The sequence below is a fragment of the Geotrypetes seraphini genome, chromosome 6 (assembly GCF_902459505.1).
Source record: "Geotrypetes seraphini chromosome 6, aGeoSer1.1, whole genome shotgun sequence".
NCBI lineage: Eukaryota > Metazoa > Chordata > Amphibia > Gymnophiona > Dermophiidae > Geotrypetes > Geotrypetes seraphini.
In genome coordinates, this window is record NC_047089.1 from 144,807,384 (window position 1) to 144,826,927 (window position 19,544).

A 19,544-nucleotide genomic window follows, 5' to 3' on the forward strand; every position below is an offset into this window, starting at 1 on the left:
TGGTGTGCATCTATCAAAGAAGGGAAGAAGTGTCTTCAGCAGCAGACTGGCTAACCTACCGAAGAGGGCTTTAAACTAGAATCACTAGGGCAGAAGGCGAGCTGGCTTCCAGGGGCGTGGACCCCATGCCCAGAAGAAACACTGCAGGCTGGCCCTCCAGGTCCACCCGAAGGCTTGCCCTGCAGAGCTTCAGTTCAGTTCAACGGAACCTGTGCCCTTTCCCAGGCAGAGAATCCACAAGAATGGGATCTCAGGGAAGCAAAGATTAAACGCAACTTCAAGAGAGGCAACGCAATTATCATGGGCGACTTCAACTATCCGGGGATAGACTGGAACCTAGACACCTATGGCTGCGCTAGAGAGACCAAGTTTCTGATTGCTGTAGGCGATTGCTTCCTTGAACAACTTGTCAAGGAAAATACAAGAGGTAACTCAATTCTGGACTTAATTCTAAATGGACTGCAAGGACCGGCGCAAGGTGTAGAAGAAGGGACGCTGGGAAACATCGATCACAATATGATCCGCTTTGACCTGGACGCAGGGTGAAACATCGGTCCAGAATGACAGCCACAGCACTGAACTTCCAAAAAGGGAATTACGAAGGGATGAGATGCATGGTGGGAAAGAAGATTAAGAAGAGGATGAACACTGTAAAAACGCTAGAGCAAGCTTGGTCCCTTTTTAAGGATACGGTCACTGAGGCGCAAAATCTATATATACTGCGTATCAATAAGGGATCAAAGAAGAAAAAGAACAAAGAACCAGCGTGGCTCACTGTAGAGGTAAAGGAAGCGATCAGAGACAAGAAAACTTTGTTTAAGGAATGGAAAAGGTCAAAAACTGGAATAAGCACAAACATCAACGCAGGTGCCATAAGGCGGTAAAAGGGGCCAAAAGAGACTATGAGGAAAAAATAGCCAAGGAGGCGAAAAACTTCAAGCCGTTCTTTAGATATATTAAGGGGAAACGATCCGCAAAGGAAGCGGTGGGACTGTTAGATGACCAGGAATAAAGGGAGCACTAAAGGAGGACAAAGCAATCGCCGACAGACTGAACACATTTTTTGCGTCTGTATTTACCGAGGAAATGTACACAGCATTCCGGAACCCATCAGGCTATATGCTGGAAGCGAAAATGGGAAACTGACAGGGTTAAAGGTCAGTCTAGAAGAGGTATGCAGGCAGATTGTTAGGCTTAAGAGATAAATCCCCAGGACCAGATGGTATCCATCCGAGGGTCATCAAGGAGCTGAAAGGGACTACAGCTGAACTTCAACTAATAGCCAATCTATCGATCAAATCGGGAAAGATTCCGTAGGACTGAAAGGTGGCAAATGTTACGCCTATCTTCAAAAATGGTTCGAGGGGGAGACCCGGGAAACTAAAGACCGGCTAGTATATGGACAGTACTGCAACAGAGTAGTTTTGAGATAAACTTTTAGTGGGTTGGTTGGGTAGGTTGTTAAGGTTTTAGTAAGTTATTTATATGTATATTATATATGATATGAAGTATTAACACGTGTGGGGTGTAAACATTTTTTTTTAAAGAAGTGATTAATGTGTGGGAATTTTAGTTTATAAATTTGTAACAAATATAGCTCTTTGTGTTTATAAAATATATCAATAAATATGCATGAGATCTATTTGCATGCACTGCTTTCATTGTATGCTAATAGATCTCATGCATATTTATTGGGGAAATCCTGAAAACACGACTGGATTGTGGCCCTCGAGGAGGGACTTTGACACCCCTGATTTAGAGTATCCCATATCCCATCTCCTTATTTTTCCTCATATAGGAACTGTCAACTGCTTTGATATGAACTGAGGAAATAGAGCACAGCCCAGAGATGCAGGAGGCAGAGCTAAGAGAAAAGGTAGAGATGATGCCTTCTACAAACTTGCAAGTAAAGGAGTGTACACCACTAGTTCAAGACTCTACTAGAAAGAAGATTATCAAGGTAAGAACCTTGATAACCTTGGTAATGATTTCTCATATATACCAGTTGGGCCATTTAGATTGTATATGGTCGGTGTTGCAAGGAGCAAACATACACCACTTCAACTGTTTTCATTCTTTATTTTGATATTTTACATTATCTGTTATTTTCAAATAAACTTTAAAAATTAAAATGATAGGTGCCTTTTAGAACTTCTCACATAGACATTGTTTTAAAAATATGAGGCCCTATGAGTTAAAAACATTAACTGGTTAACAAAACAAAGATACTCTGGAAACCCATAATTGGATGGAGTATGTTTGGCTCATCCTTATCAAATGCATTTGGCAGAAAACTTGAACAGCTGACAAAAATGACAGATTCTGTGTGTACAGCTCTGCTTTTGCTTCCAATAACTCGTGAATTAACTGTGGATAAGAGTAAAAAAGGATTGAAATGTAACCACAAGCACCTAGAAGCCTACCGACATTAAGGAGCATTATCGAAAGAAAGGGCTGCATAATTACATGAGATTAGAATGACCTGATAACAAAGCAAAAGCTAGTTCTGAAAACAGTACTTCATGCCATCGTGCTATCAATAGTGCCATATGAGAGTTTTAATTTCTCTCTGGCATTACAACTGTCCTAGTAAATATAATATCCTTTCTTAAATGTATACCAGATTGCTATTCTGGGATACACATGTCTGAATAATACCTTTAATCTAACATGATCATCTTTTCTTTTCAAGGGGCACTTCAGGGGTAATTCTAAATAGGGCACCCTAAATTAGGTGACCAACTGTAGGTGTGTAAATGGGAGATAATGTGCCAAAAATATAGGTAAAACAACAGGTATGCACGTACTATAAGTGCACAGACTCTAGTCTATAACTGAGTACTTAAGTATTCTTCTTGCACATAACTACCAAGGGGGCTGGGCAGGTTATCGGCATTCCCACTATTTTAGCATGCACGCTGTAGAATACTCCCATTTGCAAGTGCAACTGCAGCATCTAAATGTGCCCATTTATACCGTGTTTCCCCCAAAATAAGACAGTGTCATATTAATTTTGGGTTGACAAAACGCACTAGGGCTTATTTTCAGGGATGTCTTATTTTTTTTCATGCACAACAATCATCTCTCCCTTCCTTTCCTCTACCCCAATTCTTCCTCTTTCCTTTCTCTCCCCTCCCCCAGGTGCAGCATCATTCCTCCCCTCTAACCCATCCCCTTGTGCAGCAGAACCCCACCGACCCTCCCACCGTGAGACTGACATACCTTTGCTCCGAGGCCTCCTAAAGCAGCAGGGGTGGGGGTTGCTGAATTGATAAGTCCAATTTTTTTCAGCAAATCAGTCAGCACTAGTGTCAGGGATGGAGTTAGGGAATGTCGGGGGACATTGGGGGGCAGGGGCTTCGGGTTGTCAATCTTTACTAGGGCTTATTTTTGGGGTAGGGTTTATATTAGGAGCATCTTTTAAAATCATGCTAGGGCTTATTTTTGGGATAGGTCTTATTTTTGGGGGAAACAGGGTACCAGCTATAGACATAACATGTTGGCACATGTTTGACACATTATTCTATAACAGATTAGGCACACTGATGTGCCATTATAGAATACTAGCTGAGTGACCTAATTTTCAGGTGCCAAATTTGAGCACCATTTAGTGAATCAACCACTTTCTGTTTAATCATCTTCCATTTTTTTGTGTCAATTACGGTAATAGTGTTCCCTTCCTGTAAGAAGATTGACTTACTCAAGGTTATCCCTTAAAATTTAAGAAAAAGCTTAAGAATGAATACAAATCTAGTAGAGTTATAGAAATGGTAGTGATAACATTGGTGGGTGCCTACAAAATGACTACAATGGATTTTGGCTGAGCCATAATAATGCTGCCTATGCCCAAGAAGAGGCTTGGGCCCTTGATTTAAGAGGGGGTACTGGGACTTGTTTTCTGCCTTTTTGTAGTTTTACAACCACACTCAAAGCAGTTCACATACAGGTACTTGAAGCATTTTCCCTAACTGTGTCCCAGTGGGTTTACAATCTATCTAATGTGCCTGGAACAGTGGAGGATTAAGTGACTTGCTCAGGGTCAGAAGGAGCAGCACTGGGGTTTAAACCTACAGCCTCAGGGTGCTGAGGCTGTAGCTCTAACCACTACCCCATACTCTCCTCCTGCCTTAGAAAGAAGAGATTTCAAATAAAAGAACTGTCTTCTCATTCAAATTGGTAACCAAACTTCAGGATTGCAACCGTCACGTTTGAAAGTCACTCAGAGGTATAGAGTTCTTCAAGAAGAGAGTTCCGCCCTCTAGTGATGAACCAAAATATATTTTTCAGTCGTTGCAACTTTATTAGTTTATTATTATTTTTTTATTTATTTATTTATTTATTACTTTATTAGACAGCTGATGCTATGTTTTCTCTGACAGTTTAAATTCACAGCACCGACAGCGTTCTTTTGACGATGTTACCACATCGCAAACTTGAAGCATTCTATCAGCATTGAAAAGGTTTTTCAATTTACATACAATAGGGTCTCCTGAAGAAGGAATCGAAACGGGGCCACGTAGAGACCCCGAACCTGTTATAAACTGAATTATCAAGCTGCTCTCAATTTTCTCACAGAGCGATGTTCATTTGAAAAGATTTGTAAAGATAAGAAAAAACAAAGTATTTTCATACAAGTGTTTGAAAGACTGTAAAGACATTTATTTATTTATTTATTTACTTTTGTAATCAAACTTGGAGCGTAACCAGAACTAATAAAGTTGCAACGACTGAAAAATATACTTTGGTTCATCACTAGAGGGCGCAACTCTCTTCTTGAAGAACTCTATACCTCTGAGTGACTTTCAAATGTGACGGTTGCAATCCCGAAGTTTGGTTACCAATTTGAATGAGAAGACAGTTCTTTTATTTGAACTCTAATATTTTTCTGACTTCCACTAATATTTAACTATTAGTACCCCAGTGACATTATATTAGAAAGAAGAGAAGCAGAGTAAACCTTAGACAGACTAGCTATAAATTAGCCTACCTTCCTTTGTAGGGTGCTGAGGAACATAAAGTCAGATCAGCATGGTATGGGATCCATTAAGGCCTATACACTTCATTATCTTGTTACCTTAACTTCTCCCTTGCCCAATGCTTATTCTTCCATTTTTAATCTAGAAATGCACATCACATGATCAGCTGAGCTCACTTCTCTTTGTTTCCATACCATTCTGGGTTGCTGCATTTGGAAAAAACAGTGATGGGAGGAAGGGAAAGAGGTTGGAAGTAGAGAGTTGCGCGGGGACAGGAATCCCACCCGTCCCTGCGAGGAATCCCTTCCGTCCCGCCCGTCCCCGTGAGGAATCACTTCCGTCCCCGCCCGTCCCTATAAACTTCAGAAATAGTTATTTCATTTAATTATGCTACTGAATTAAAGGTTCTGGTAGAAACCTATTTTCAAATAAGCAAAAAGACTTTATTAATTTGGAAATATTAATTGGGAAGAATACATACTTTGTAAACGGGTTTCTACCAGAGCCTCTTTTGTTTATAAATTTTTATCAACACAACTAATATACTACTTTATCCTGAAGCAAAAAAAAAAAAAAAAAAAGAAATAGAATTCTTTTCCTACTTTTGTTGCCTGGTTTCTGCTTTCCTCATGTTCCTCAGTTCCTTCCATCCACTGTCTCTCTTCCTTCTGCGTCTTCCATTTGCTCTGTTACTGTGCCTCTCCCTTTCTCCCCCCTTCCAAATTGGTCTGGCACCCATCTTCTTCCCTCCGCTCCCCCCATAGTCTGGCATCTCTGTCTTCTTCCCTGCCAGCGTCTTCTCCCCACTCTCTCTTCTCCATGTGCTTTCAGTGTCCTTCTCCCCCCCCCCTCTGTCTTCCACATGTGCTTTCAGTGTCCTTCTCCCCCCCCCTCTGTCTTCCACATGTGCTTTCAGTGTCCTTCTCCCCCCCCTCCTTCTCTCCCGCCCCGGGTGCAGCACAGCCGGCCAGGTCCCCTTACTTTTTGTGGCGCTTCCCCGACCGACCGACCGACAACAGCCCCGGTCTGACAAACCTCTCTGCCCTTAACCGCGAATCTAAATTTCCTTCTTACAGCTGCTGTAAGAAGGTAATTTAGATTCGCGGTTAAGGGCAGTGTAGTTTGTCGGACCGGGGCTGTTGTCGGTCGGTCGGGGAAGTGCCACAAAAGTAAGGGGACCTGGCCGGCTGTGCAACCCTCCCTTGGTAGCCACTCGAGTCGCGAGGCTACTCTCCTCCTTACCTGACCTGCCTGCAGCACAGAGCCGAACGGAAGTCTTCCCGACGTCAGCGCTGACGTCGGAGGGAGGGCTTTGTTTAAGCCCTCCCTCCCCTCCGACGTCAGCGCTGACGTCGGGAAGACTTCCGTTCGGCTCTGTGCTGCAAACAGAGCAGGTAGGGAGAAAAGCCGTGCGACTTAGTACTTCCAGCCCCGCAGGAACCCCGTGACCCTAGGGGGCGTCCCCACGGGATCCCAGTGACCCGAAGGGGGAACCCGCGGGATGCCCGTCGTCCCCGTTCCCGTGCAGCTCTCTAGTTGGAAGGGAATTTTTTGAGAGTGGGAGATGGAAGGTTGAGATACTGTAGGTGTTTTCTCTGTTGGCATTAGAAACCAAACTGCCAACCCCTGGAGGCAAAAATTTAGGGGAAAGGCAAGGGAAGGTGTTGAGGCTTGGACAGGGAGTATCGATTGAATGGTTTGGGAAGAGTTTAAGAGCAACACATACAAAAGTCATAAACTGCCATGTTACCCCCCTTTTCTCACTCTTGTACTGTTTCCTTCCCATGGACTTTTTTCTTGATTTATTCAGTGTTTCTATTTCTCTTGTATGGTCTTTCTAATGTTCCAATTATCTCTCTCATCTGTTTGGTCTTTCTGGGTCCAATATTCAGCTAGTGGTGGTGAGCATTTTGCTCATCGCCAATGGATTCATTCCCTGATATTTAAAGTAGTACCCTCTCCGGGTTTTGGCTTTGAATATCCGGCTATTTTTTGAGCTAGCAAACACATAACCACTTAAGTGGCCTTGGGCTAGCACATAAAAATAGGCCAGACTTTTATGAGGTCCCATTTATACACTAAATCTGGCCGTTTAAGCACTGAATATTAGCATTTAAGTGGCCAAGGGTTGACTCTGCCCCCAGATTGACCTCAACAAAGCCAGCTGTGAGTTCGGCACTAACCATAAATTACAGCGGCTCTTAGCCGGTTAAATGTTGCTGAAAATTAGCTGCTAGCCCCAACCAAGCGATTTAACTGGTCAGCAGATGGCTAAATTGCTTTGAATATCAGCCCTTCTATTTTTATCTTCCTTTGTACTGTCTGGTTGTTCTCACTTCAGTCTGTTTCTGATTCTCTCTTTATTTTATGATCTTTCCATTTATGTATTTGTATTTGGCTCCTACCTTTTTCAGTAGCAACTCAAGGTGAGTTACTAGAGACACACTGTCGGGTCTTTCTCAGTTATTCACAGTATTGTCTCTCACTCGTCCACATTGTCTTTCTGTCTATTTTTCTCCTAATCTTTCTAATCTGTTTCAGTTATTTAGTCTTTGTTTCTCTTTCATGACCTCATTACTGTGTTTGCCACTTTCTCACTTAATCCTCCATTGCCCCAGTTACAAAATAAATACCTGTAGATATATATAAACTGTTTTGAATGCGTAAACCAAGTCTCATTCCCCTTCTCTTGGTTTCTGTTTCTCAAAGCATCTTCCATATATTCAATTTTTATTTCATCTTTCATGATCATTCGCATTCACAGCGCCTTGTTCTCTCACTCTCATTTATGGTCTCACACTCATCCATAGTCTGCTTTCTTTTTCATTCAGTCTCTTGCTGCCTCTCTCTCAGAGAAGCATCCTCTTCTCAATCCATGGCTTGTAAAAAGTGTATATAGTGTAACATCCTTTGACTGCACTTTGCAAACCAATTTACTGAAATGAGGAGTCATGGATTGTAATGTACTGTAGCAGGAACCCAAAACTCTTCAATCTTGGGTTTTAGCATCTGTCATTAATGACAGGGGGCCATGCTCAAGTTGCTAGTGGATGGATCCTCTTCCATTTTAGTAAAGAAGCCCCTAAAGCAAGGGTGGGTCTCGGTTTATTGGGTAAATGAAACATATCCTGCCTAAACTCAAGTATTCAGGGAAAAAGAGTTTCCTCATACACAAGATATCTACAGTATTAAATACAGTAAGAGCTTTCTATGGTTGAGTGCTTATCTGTTATAATGCATGTTTATATACTATTTATTTATTTATTTATTTAATTAATTCATTTTCTATCCCGTTGTCCCCAAAGAGCTCAGAATGGGTTACAGGTTAAACATACTGTACATAGTATACAGTTAACAAATTACGATTTGCACTGGATTTGCCATAATTTAATACTACATCCTAGTCTAAATATAAATAAGTTGCTTTGTAATGTAGCTACATATTACAGCTTTCTTATTCAGTCACTTTTCATCCAGTGCACTGTTTTATTGAATGACCCACTGACCTACTTTTCAGTATAACTAAATTTGACTGTAACTTGAGATAGTTTTTTCCTATACAGATTTATAACCTCAAGACCTACTGACAGGGAGTATTAAGGTGATGAAACTGCAGACAGCAAAAATGAAATGGATAATGGAATTGGAATGAACATGCATCTTTTTTTTGTTCCTGTTAAGTAAAGGTATACGCATGTGATAGAATGGGTGGGGTGGTTCATAAGCTCTGGCTTCCTTCTGGGCAAGCTTAATGAATAGGTTGTAAAAACATTTTCTAGGGTAAAGAACCAAAAACGGTTTCTCCAGACAGCTTCCCTGCCAACCATGTAATCCAAACAGACCTGGTGCAAGGATAGTGAATACCCTAGGTCAGGGGTCGGCAACCTGTGGCTCGCAAGCCACATGCAACTCTTTGATCATGTGGCTGTGGCTCTTCTCAGAACGATAGATGCATTTAGCTCATTTGTAAAGCCACCATCACTGTCGCCCATGTCAATTATTTTACCTCCTCTGTTGAGCTCCTGCGGTTGCTGTATCTCCCGCACTTCTCTTGCTTCAATGGGTTAGCGGCAGCGATTCCTACAGCTGCCTGCCACTAATCCAGAAGCCTCTCCTCTGCCACATCCCACCCTCTAACAGTGGTCTCAAATTCAAACTCTTTGCAGGGCCACATTTTGGATTTGTAGGTACTTGGAGGGCGCAAGAAAAATAGTTAATGTCTTTTCTTTAATAAGACAATTTTGCATGAGGTAAAACTCTTTATAGTTTATAAATCTTCCCCTCCCCTGAAGACCTGCATGTTCCCCACTTCTTTGCAGCATCCTCCAGCTTCCCCTCTGGCCTCAGAGTCTTAGTTTCAGCTAATTATTATAGCCCGCAGAGAGATCGCCAGTGCTGCAGCATTCCTTGCAGGCTGCCATCAGCCTCCGCAGCACATTCCCTCTGCCGCGGTCCCACCCCTCCTCTGACGTCAGGGGCAGGATTGCGCCAGAGGGAACGTGCTGCTGAGGATGACGGCAGTCTGCAAGGATTGCTACAGCACTGGCAATCCTCTCTGCAGGCTGCAGTAATTATCTGAAGGTAAGAGTGGGAGGCCAGGGGGAAGCTGGAGGATGCTGCAAAAAGCGGGCAGCACTAGTACAGACCGCAGACCACAAAATAGTACCTGGCGGGCCACATATAGCTGGCGGGCCACATGTGGCTCCCGGGCCATGAGTTTGAGATCACTGCTCTATAACAACTTCCTGTTTTTTGCTCATGTGGGACACGACAGAGGAGATGCTTCAGAGTTAGCAGCAGGCAGCTGTAGGAATTGCCACTGACCCGTTGAAGAAAGAAAGAGCATAAAGTCTCAAAATCTTTTTCTTTATTTTCAATAAATACATGAAGTTTTGGTTTTGTGTTAAATGTATACTGGATATGGGGCATTAAGACAGCTCAGAGCTATTCAAGATTTTCTGGTTGAGAAATCATTACTTTAATTCATACTTTTGTCTTATCTAAATTGGATTACAGCAATGTAGTATATGCAGGAATAACAGCAGGGCAATTAAAACGCTTACAAACAGTACAAAATGCTGCAATTCGGTTGTTAGGCCATGCAAATTTCCATGATCATGTAACTCCTTTGTATTTAACATTCCACTGGTTAGCAATGGAATTTAGGATCAAATTTAAGATTTTGATATTAGCACATAGAGCACTGTTTGAGTTACAACCGTCATATCTTTCTAACCTGGTTTTGTTTTATGCACCTAGGCGTTTATTAAGATCTTTGAATGATAACAGAGTAGTTGTTCCCCATATTTCAAAGACTCATCTTGCCTCAATTAGAAATTGTGCATTTTTTAATTTAATCCCAATATTATGGAACAACTTGCCTGTGAAACTGAGAAAGGAAGAATCATTTTAAAATTTTAAGACATTTAGGGCCTGTTTTTACAAAGCTGAACTAGCGGTTGCAGCGCGGTAATAGCCCCGAAGCTCATAGAGATTTAAAGGGCTTCGGGGCTGTTGCGTGGCTTTGTAAAACAGGCTCTTAAAGGCACTTTTTTTTTTTTTAAATGGCCTTTTTACATTGATGAGCTGAATTTGGGACTACAATCTGTATCTATATAGTTTATAATTTTTAATTAATATTAATTAATTATTGTTTCATTTGTTAATTTGGATATATTAAGGTACTATGTATTAGAAATGTTAATTTCTTTCTTTTTCTTTTCTATTTAAATGGAGTTCTTTTCATAAATCTGATTGAGTTATATTGTGATCTTTGAATGATAATAGAGTAGTTGTTCCCCATATTTCAAAGGCTCATCTTGCCTCAACTAGAAATTGTGCATTTTTCTACTTAGTCCCAATATTATGGAACAATTTGCCTGTGAAATTGAGAAAGGAAGAATCATTTCAAAATTTTAATACATTTAGGACCTGTTTTACAAAGTCAACGCCCACCCACCCCCCTCCTTAACCTGCTACATGCATCCACCATGCATGCCTTAAGACCTGGTGGTCCAGCAGTATGCTGGGACAGGAGGGATCCCTCCTGTCCCAGCTGACTCTAACAATTCTCACCTCCCTCTTGCCTCCCCGATTAGTATAGATAATACCTTTAAAATCCCTAGTGGTCCAGCAGTGAACCAGGGCAGGAGCGATTTTCATATACTCCTGTCCTGTGCAGAGCCACTATCTGAATGGCTGCTGCAAGTTCTTGTGGCAACCGCGAGACCTCTGAAACTCGCAAGGTTGCAATTCAGATAGTGGCTCTATGTGGGGCAGGAGCGTGTGAAGATCCACCCTGCCCCGGTTCACCACTGGACTACCAGGGATTTTAAAGGTACTATTTATATTAATCAGTGAGGCAAGAGGAGGTGAGAATTGTTAAAGTATGCTGGGACAGAAGGCGAGAAAGTTTCCTCCTGTCCTGGCCCACCATTAGACCACCAGGTTCAGTGGAAGCCTGCAAGGCATCGGGAGGGAGGAGGGACAGGGTGCAGAGCCGGGCAAGGAAGAAGGGGGGAACAGGATAAGGAGCTTGGCAGGGAGGGAGGGAGGGGGCCTGGGTGCAGAGCCTGGCAGGGAGGGGGGACAGTGTGCAGAGCCTGGCAGAACAAGGCACTTGAATATAAACCCCCTTGGTTTATATTCAATTCAACCTTTTTTCCTCCTTTTTTGGTGGAAAAAGGTTACCTCAGTTTATATTTGAGTATATACGGTATATACACCCATATCGCATTAAAAATCATATCTCAAACCCTTCTCTCTACCTATTGTGGCTCTTTGTAATCTTGGGTCAAACATTTAGGATAAAATGGTACTTTACTGACCCTAGGTAAACCTTAAGCAGTATTAACTCCTCCTCCCATAAACTTTCAGGCCCCTAGCCTGAAGCTTTTCTTAGCCTGACCTGAACCAACAACATGGTAATAAGAGAATTTCTGAAAAGAAAGATCTTCAGCAGTTGTACAACCACCTACAAAAGAAAGTCACAGTGCATGTTAAATTTCACTAGTTTATATTAACCAACATTATTTCAGAATGAGATAGCTGTACCATTGAATTATTCAGAATAAGGACTGAATTGAATTCATTGCACTGAGAAAACCAAAAGCACTCTAAGTGTTTTTGCAACTCATTGATGTGCATAAACTCATGGAAAAGGTCCATTAAGTGGCTTCCTAAAATGCATTAAACATCTGTTTTCAGAATCCCTAGCAGAAGGCTAAGATTAAAGTGTGTTTTTAGGGATAAAAGTAAGTCACTGTATGCAAAATGGAGACTACAATTGTGTAAGTCTGTTCTGGAAATCACTGCTATTCAATGACAGATTAAAACTACATTTTTATATCCCTGTTAAGAGCATAGTGAAAATGAGATATGAAGCATTAGATATTTTTTCTCTAGCAGACTGGCTTTGTGCATTGAAATTGTCACTCTTGGAAAATGTCAATAACACTCCTGAAGATCTGATTTCACTATCTGGCAGCTTGAGTTTCCCAAAAAAACGTCATTTTCATCAGACATGATGAGGAAGCCAGAGTATGTGGGTAAGTGCAGGTCTCAATGTTTGTTTCATTATAGTACTATTTATTTATTTATATACCTCTTATAACCAAAGTGGTTTATATTAAAGTACTGATGTGGCCCTTTAGCTCAAATGAACCTGGGTGTGACAGTCTATTAAAAATTGGCAGATATGTGGTGGAATGGGCAAGCATGAAAAATATAATGGCTATTTTATTTGATGTGTCATTGCAATAGTAATCCTGCTCAGTACGAGAGGAATCGCAGGTTCAGACTAGAGAGCTGAACAGAGACAACGGGAATCCCGTGGGACTGGCGGGGATCCCGCAGGTTCCCCCTTCAGGTTGCAGGAATCCCGTGGGGACCCCCCTCATGGTCTCGGGGATCCCGCGGGGTTAAATACAACTCGAACCGCGAGTGTCATCTTCTTTTCCTACCTGCCCTGCCGCAGCACACATAGCCAACCGGAAGTATTCCCTGATGTCAGCGCTGACATCAGAGGGAGGGCTTACGCAAAGCCCACCCTCCGACATCAGCGCTGACATCGGGGAAGACTTCCAGTCAGCTATATGTGCTGCGGCAGTGCAGGCAGGAAATAGAAGACGAGCTTCGTGGCTTGAGCTCCATTTCGATGAGAAAGTTGGTAATTTGTTGGCAGATGAGGGCTGGACACGAAGGGGAGAGGCAAATGCGGGACAGAAGGAGGTCGAACTTGGGAGGCAAACACGGAACACAAAAGGGGGAATGCGTTTCTGGACACAAGGCATGAACTTGGGAGAGAGGAAGGGAGGGAAAGAGATGCTGAGGTGGGGGGAGGGAATGCATTTTTGGACACAGAAGGCATGACTTGGGAGAGAGGAAGGGAGGGAAAGAGATGCTGAGGTGGGGGGAGGGAATGCGTTTTTGGGACACAGAAGGCATGGACTTGGGAGAGAGGAAGGGAGGGAAAGAGATGCTGAGGTGGGAGAGGGAGTGCGTTTTTGGGCACAAGGCATGAACTTGGGAGAGAGGATGGAGGAAGGGAGGGAAAGAGATGGTTGTGTACACGGGAATGGAAGAAAGGAGAATTTTTGGTCATAGGGAGGGAGTGAGGTACAGATGAGAGGGAGAAATATTGTGGTGGAAAGGGAACAGTGGGACAGATTGAAATGAATGCAAGAGGGAAGAATGTTGGACATAGTGGTGAAGGGAATGGAGGGAGAGATGTGGCATGGTGCTGGAGAGAGGTGATAGAAGGAGAAATGTTGGGCATGGGACTGGTGGGCAGGGGCAAAAGATGAGAAAGGGATAAATGCTGGACCATGGTAGGAGGAACCAATGGACAGCAACAGAAGAATTTACAGAAGATGGGAAAGCGGAAAAAAGAAACTGGGACCAACTTTATGGAAAAATAAGTCTCCAGACAACAAAGGTAAAAAACAGAATTTATTGACTAAAATATGTTAGCTTTGGGAAATGTATAAAGCATATGTCTTTGTATTGTGTTCAAAAGAAAAGGAAATGCATTTCTGATTTTATTTCTACAGTGTTGAAGTACTTGCTGAATCTTGCTGTGACTGGTGGGGATCCCCAAGCACCGCCAGCAGAGGACCTCCTCTAGAGACGGCCAGAACTCCCCTCCACCAAGCACAGCAGTCGCTGGCAACATCCATGAGCCACTGAGGTGCCAGCATCTGTGACTCAGGGACGCTACTGCTGCCTGCCAAGAACATAAGAACATAAGAAGCGCCATCTCCGGATCAGACCTTCGGTCCATCAAGTCCGGCGATCCGCACACGCGGAGGCCCTGCTAGGTATACACCTGGCTTATTTTATAGCCAAAATATATTGGGCACTTGGATATATCTTTATAAGGCCAAAAAATCTAAGAAGCATCAAAAACTAAGCCTCAATTAGAATTAATATATTCGTTTATGACCTCAGCAGTACAAACTGTGAGAAAGACTTCATTCACAGTATAACTTGCACTAAAGTCTTCATCGGTCAGATTTTTTATCTCAAATCTTATTAGTTTATTTATTTTTATTTAATTTTCAAAATAACTTAAGAGATAATACTCATCTCATTATCAGAGCATAGCAGGGGTTCTTCACCGACATAGGCTATGTTTCGCCATACAAGGCTTTGTCAAGGTAATCCCCTGATAGAGAAGAGAAATATATCGTAATTACTAGAAATATTTTTACCAACACCTCATAGGGTAACATTTCTAACCCATATAAAGTAAAGGAAGATAAAAACTAGGTTATATCTTACAGCATTTGTTTTTATCTTCCTTTACTTTATATGGGTTAGAAATGTTACCCTATGAGGTGTTGGTAAAAATATTTCTAGTAATTACGATATATTTCTCTTCTCTATCAGGGGATTACCTTGACAAAGCCTTGTATGGCGAAACATAGCCTATGTCGGTGAAGAACCCCTGCTATGCTCTGATAATGAGATGAGTATTATCTCTTAAGTTATTTTGAAAATTAAATAAAAATAAATAAACTAATAAGATTTGAGATAAAAAATCTGACCGATGAAGACTTTAGTGCAAGTTATACTGTGAATGAAGTCTTTCTCACAGTTTGTACTGCTGAGGTCATAAACGAATATATTAATTCTAATTGAGGCTTAGTTTTTGATGCTTCTTATTTTATAGCCAACCATATCTTTATATGCCTCTCTCAAGGAGATATGCGGCTTTGTAAAACAGGCTGTAAGTGACTTGCCCAGGGTCACAAGGAGCAGTATGGGATTTGAACCCACAAGGGTGCTGAGGCTGTAGCTCTAACTACTGTGCCACTGAAGCCACTGTTCTCTGTAAACTGAGTGGAAGTCCTCCACCTACAGTCCTGCCAGTCAGGGGGGTGCTGTTACATTATCACATTTTCAATAGTGAGGATTAGGCAAGCTTGGCAAAAGGGACCCCCGGCCAACTACAAAGGAAGTCCTCAGCTGACAGCTTGGGGGTTCTCATCGGCTGAGTATTTCTATTTTATATTTACATTACAGGCTCTGGTAGAAATCTGTTTACAAAGTATGTATTCTTCCCAATTAATATTTCCAAATTAATAAAGTGTCTTTGCTTATTTGTAAATGGGTCTCTACCAGAGCCTTTAATTCAGTAGCATAATTAAATGAAATAACTTTCTGAAGTTTATAGGGACGGGCGGGGATGGAGGGGATTCCTCAAATGACAGGCGGGGACGGAGGGGATTCCTCGCGGGGAAGGGTGGGATTTTGGCGGGGAAGGATGGGATTTCTGTCCCCACGCAACTCTCTAGTTCAGACATTTGGTGTATGTGCTCGGCTGAGGAGCCAATGGGGAGAAACTACCACCTGAGGGATTATGACTGAACGCCTCTAAGTCAATACTCAAGCATTTTTCTCTAACTGTCCTAGTGGGCTCATACTCTATTTGATATGCCTGGGGAAAGGGGAGATTAACGGCCTGTTTTACAAAGCCGCGCTAGCGGCTGCTGTGTGGTAATGACCCCGAAGCCCACAGAGATTTAAAGGGCTTCGGGGCTGTTGCTGCGCGACAGCAGCTAGTGCGGCTTTGTAAAACAGGCTGTAAGTGACTTGCCCAGGGTCACAAGGAGCAGTATGGGATTTGAACCCACAAGGGTGCTGAGGCTGTAGCTCTAACTACTGTGCCACTGAAGCCACTGTTCTCTGTAAACTGAGTGGAAGTCCTCCACCTACAGTCCTGCCAGTCAGGGGGGTGCTGTTACATTATCACATTTTCAATAGTGAGGATTAGGCAAGCTCTGCAGGAAGGATGCCAAAGAACTTGCCTGTCCCTAACAATTGAAAACACAATATTGAAGTACCGCTCCCCCACTGGCAGCAATGCATTTGGAGGACTACCACTCAGCTTAGAAGGAACAGTGTTTGGAGCTCTCTTATGAAAGCGCATAAACAGTTAGAAAGTGAATTATTATGTACTACCCATGGATTCTATAGGTCACCAAAATTTGCACATTAAAAATTTTGATGTGCAAGACAGCTCCACATACAAATTGATTGGACCTGTGCTCTTCAACATCTTTATAAACAATATGGACATTGGTACGACGAGCGAGGCGATTAAATTTGCGGACGATATGAAGCTATACAGAGTAGTGAAGACACAGGGGGATTGCGAAGATCTGCAACGTGACATAATCAAGCTTGAGAAATGGGCATCGACATGGCAAATGAGGTTCAATGTGGATAAGTACAAAGTGATGCATGTCGGGAACAAAAATCTCATGCACGAACACAGGATGTCCGGGGCAGTACTTGGAGAGACCTCCCAGGAAAGGGACTTGGAAGTTCTGATCGACAAGTCCATGAAGCCATCTGCACAATTGTGCTACTGCTTTGAAAAGGGCGAACAGAATGCTAGGAATGATCATGAAAGGGATTCACGAACAGATCGGAGAAGGTTATCGTGCCGTTGTACCGGGCCATGGTGCGCCCTCACCTTGAGTACTGCGTCCAGCACTGGTCGCCGTACATGAAGAAGGATACGGTACTACTCGAAAGGGTCCAGAGAAGGGTGACTAAAATGGTTAAGGGGCTGGAGGAGTTGCCGTACAGCGAGAGATTAGAGAAACTGGGCCTCTTCTCCCTTGAAAAGAGGAGACTGCAAGGCGACATGATTGAAACATTCAAAATACTGAAGGGAATAGACTTAGTAGAGAAAGACAGACTGTTCACCCTCTTCAAGGTAGGGAGAACGTGAGGACACTCTCTAAAGTTGAAAAGGGATAGATTCCGTACAAACATAAGGAAATTCTTCTTTACCCAGAGAGTGGTAGAAAACTGTAAAGCTCTGCCGGAGTCTGTTATAGGGGAAAACACCCTCCAGGGTTTCAAGACAAAGTTGGACAAATTCATGCTAAACTGGTGAGACTGGACTCATTTGGAGCACTGGTCATGATCTTGGAGCCGCCGTGTGAGCAGACTGCTGGGCAGGATGGACCATTGGTCTGACCCAGCAGCGGCAATTCTTATGTTCTTAATTAACAGGCTTTAACAATCAGTAATTAGAGTAAATTGGTACCGATTTGGACTTGCATGCAAATCTGCCGTAGTCAATATTCTATAACATTTGTGCCTATCTTCCTAGGGTTACCATATTTGATGATGGAGAAACCCGGACACATGCGCCGCAGATAGCATTTGTAGCTGAATCTTTGCCCAATGGAAAAATAATTGGGTTTCCATTGAGAGTGGAGCACTCTTGGTACCGCTGTGGTATTGTTTGAGAAAACTTTGATCACCTTGCTGTAGAGGGAACTCTCAAACATCAGTAACGAGAGGAGTATGGACCACTTCCTCTGAGACAAAGTCCATTGTCCCTGAACCAGGTGCCTGTTGCAATGACCTCCCCAGCCGTATACAGTAGGCTGGCATCTGTCATTAGAAATCACCCACAAGTCCAAAAGGAGAGGCATGGGAAGACTTGGACACGGATGGGTGAGTATAATGAATCTAGCCCTAACAGGCAAATACCACAGTACTTTAATACGTTTTGCAGTGGCCTGTTTTTCGAAATGCCCATTAGGGCTTAACACCCTTTAGTAGAAAGGCCCCTAAATTAGGTGCCTAAGTCCTTTGAAAATTGAATCTTTTGTACATAGGATTACAGTTTGGATATTGTGATCTTTTTAACTATGGTTAAATAGATTATCTGACTGCTAATGTGTTCCAACTTGCCACAGACTATAAAAGCAGTACATTCTTCTTATAAGCACAAACATGGGCAGAGTGTCAAGTAAGCCTCATTCTAATTAATCCAACCAAGTTAAAACCAGTCTCACACTCTTAAAATAGTTAAGCTGTTATGCTGATGCATTAATCACCCTTCCAGCAGTGACTCATCGTTGCTGTTATTGTGGGGTTTATGCCTTTCACTTGTTTGTGGCTTTTAAAATTTTTTTCCAGTTTAAACATCTAATAGCTTCGCTTCCCGCACATTGTTGCTTTTAAAAAAAGAAACTCTTTATATAGCATCGTTCAGTGAAGGACTGGATGAGAGATGTTTTTCTCTCTTGTACCAGTGGAAAATTAATTTGGGAACAGAGAGATGTTGATTCTAAATTGGGAACCTAATAAAGCAGAGAAGTGTCAGAATGGAAGACTTAAAGTACAAACTGTTACTGCATGGACTCCATTTAATCAGTTTGGGATTTGAAAATGTAAAATGTAAAATGCTTGCTGAACATTCAATGATCTCCAGCAGTGGAAATCAATGGATTGAACACTTATTTACTTGGGCAAAAAAAAAAAAAAAAAAAAGAGATGGTTGAATTTTAACATTAAATACAGTATATAAAGTTATTTTATTTTTCTTTCCAGCTTATGATTTATCTTTAATCTTATCTATTGTTTTGCCTTTTGTCTTTGTTTTGTTCTATTTCTATCATTTAAATTTTTCCAGAATTCTACTGTTCAACGGCTCCCCCTTCTGCTTCTATTCCTTTCTCTCCTCTCTTCTACCTTCCAAAGTATTTAGATCAATGCTGTCTTGTTAAAATGTTTATTTTATTTTTATTTTTCCTCTAACTCTACTTTTCACTTCTCTATTACCCTCCAGGTACTTTAGTTAGATTGTGAGCCTTCGGGACAGTAAGGGAATTTTTCAAGTACCTTTCTTATTTCTAATCTTAATGTATATTTTCTGTAAACCGCTTAGAACCTAACGGATGTAGCGGTATATAAGAAATAAATTACATTACATTACATTACATATATAGAACCACCAATATAAGCCAAAATGACACTGAAGGTAATTACTTTTCTTTCTCTATTTCTCTCTCTTTTTTTTCTTTTTTATATATAAAAGCGGGAACAAGCCTCAGATTATTGAATTTTCACCCATTCAGGGTTTTTTCAAAGCGAAAGACAATTCTTTTCTCTTACTCATGTTAACATCACTGGCTTGAACCCATCCTCCCTACCTTAATTCTAACATTAGACTTAGGGCTCCTTTTACTAAGCTGCGCTAGCAGTTTTAGCGCGTGCTGCATTGCCACACACGCTAGACGCTAACGCCAGCATTGAGCA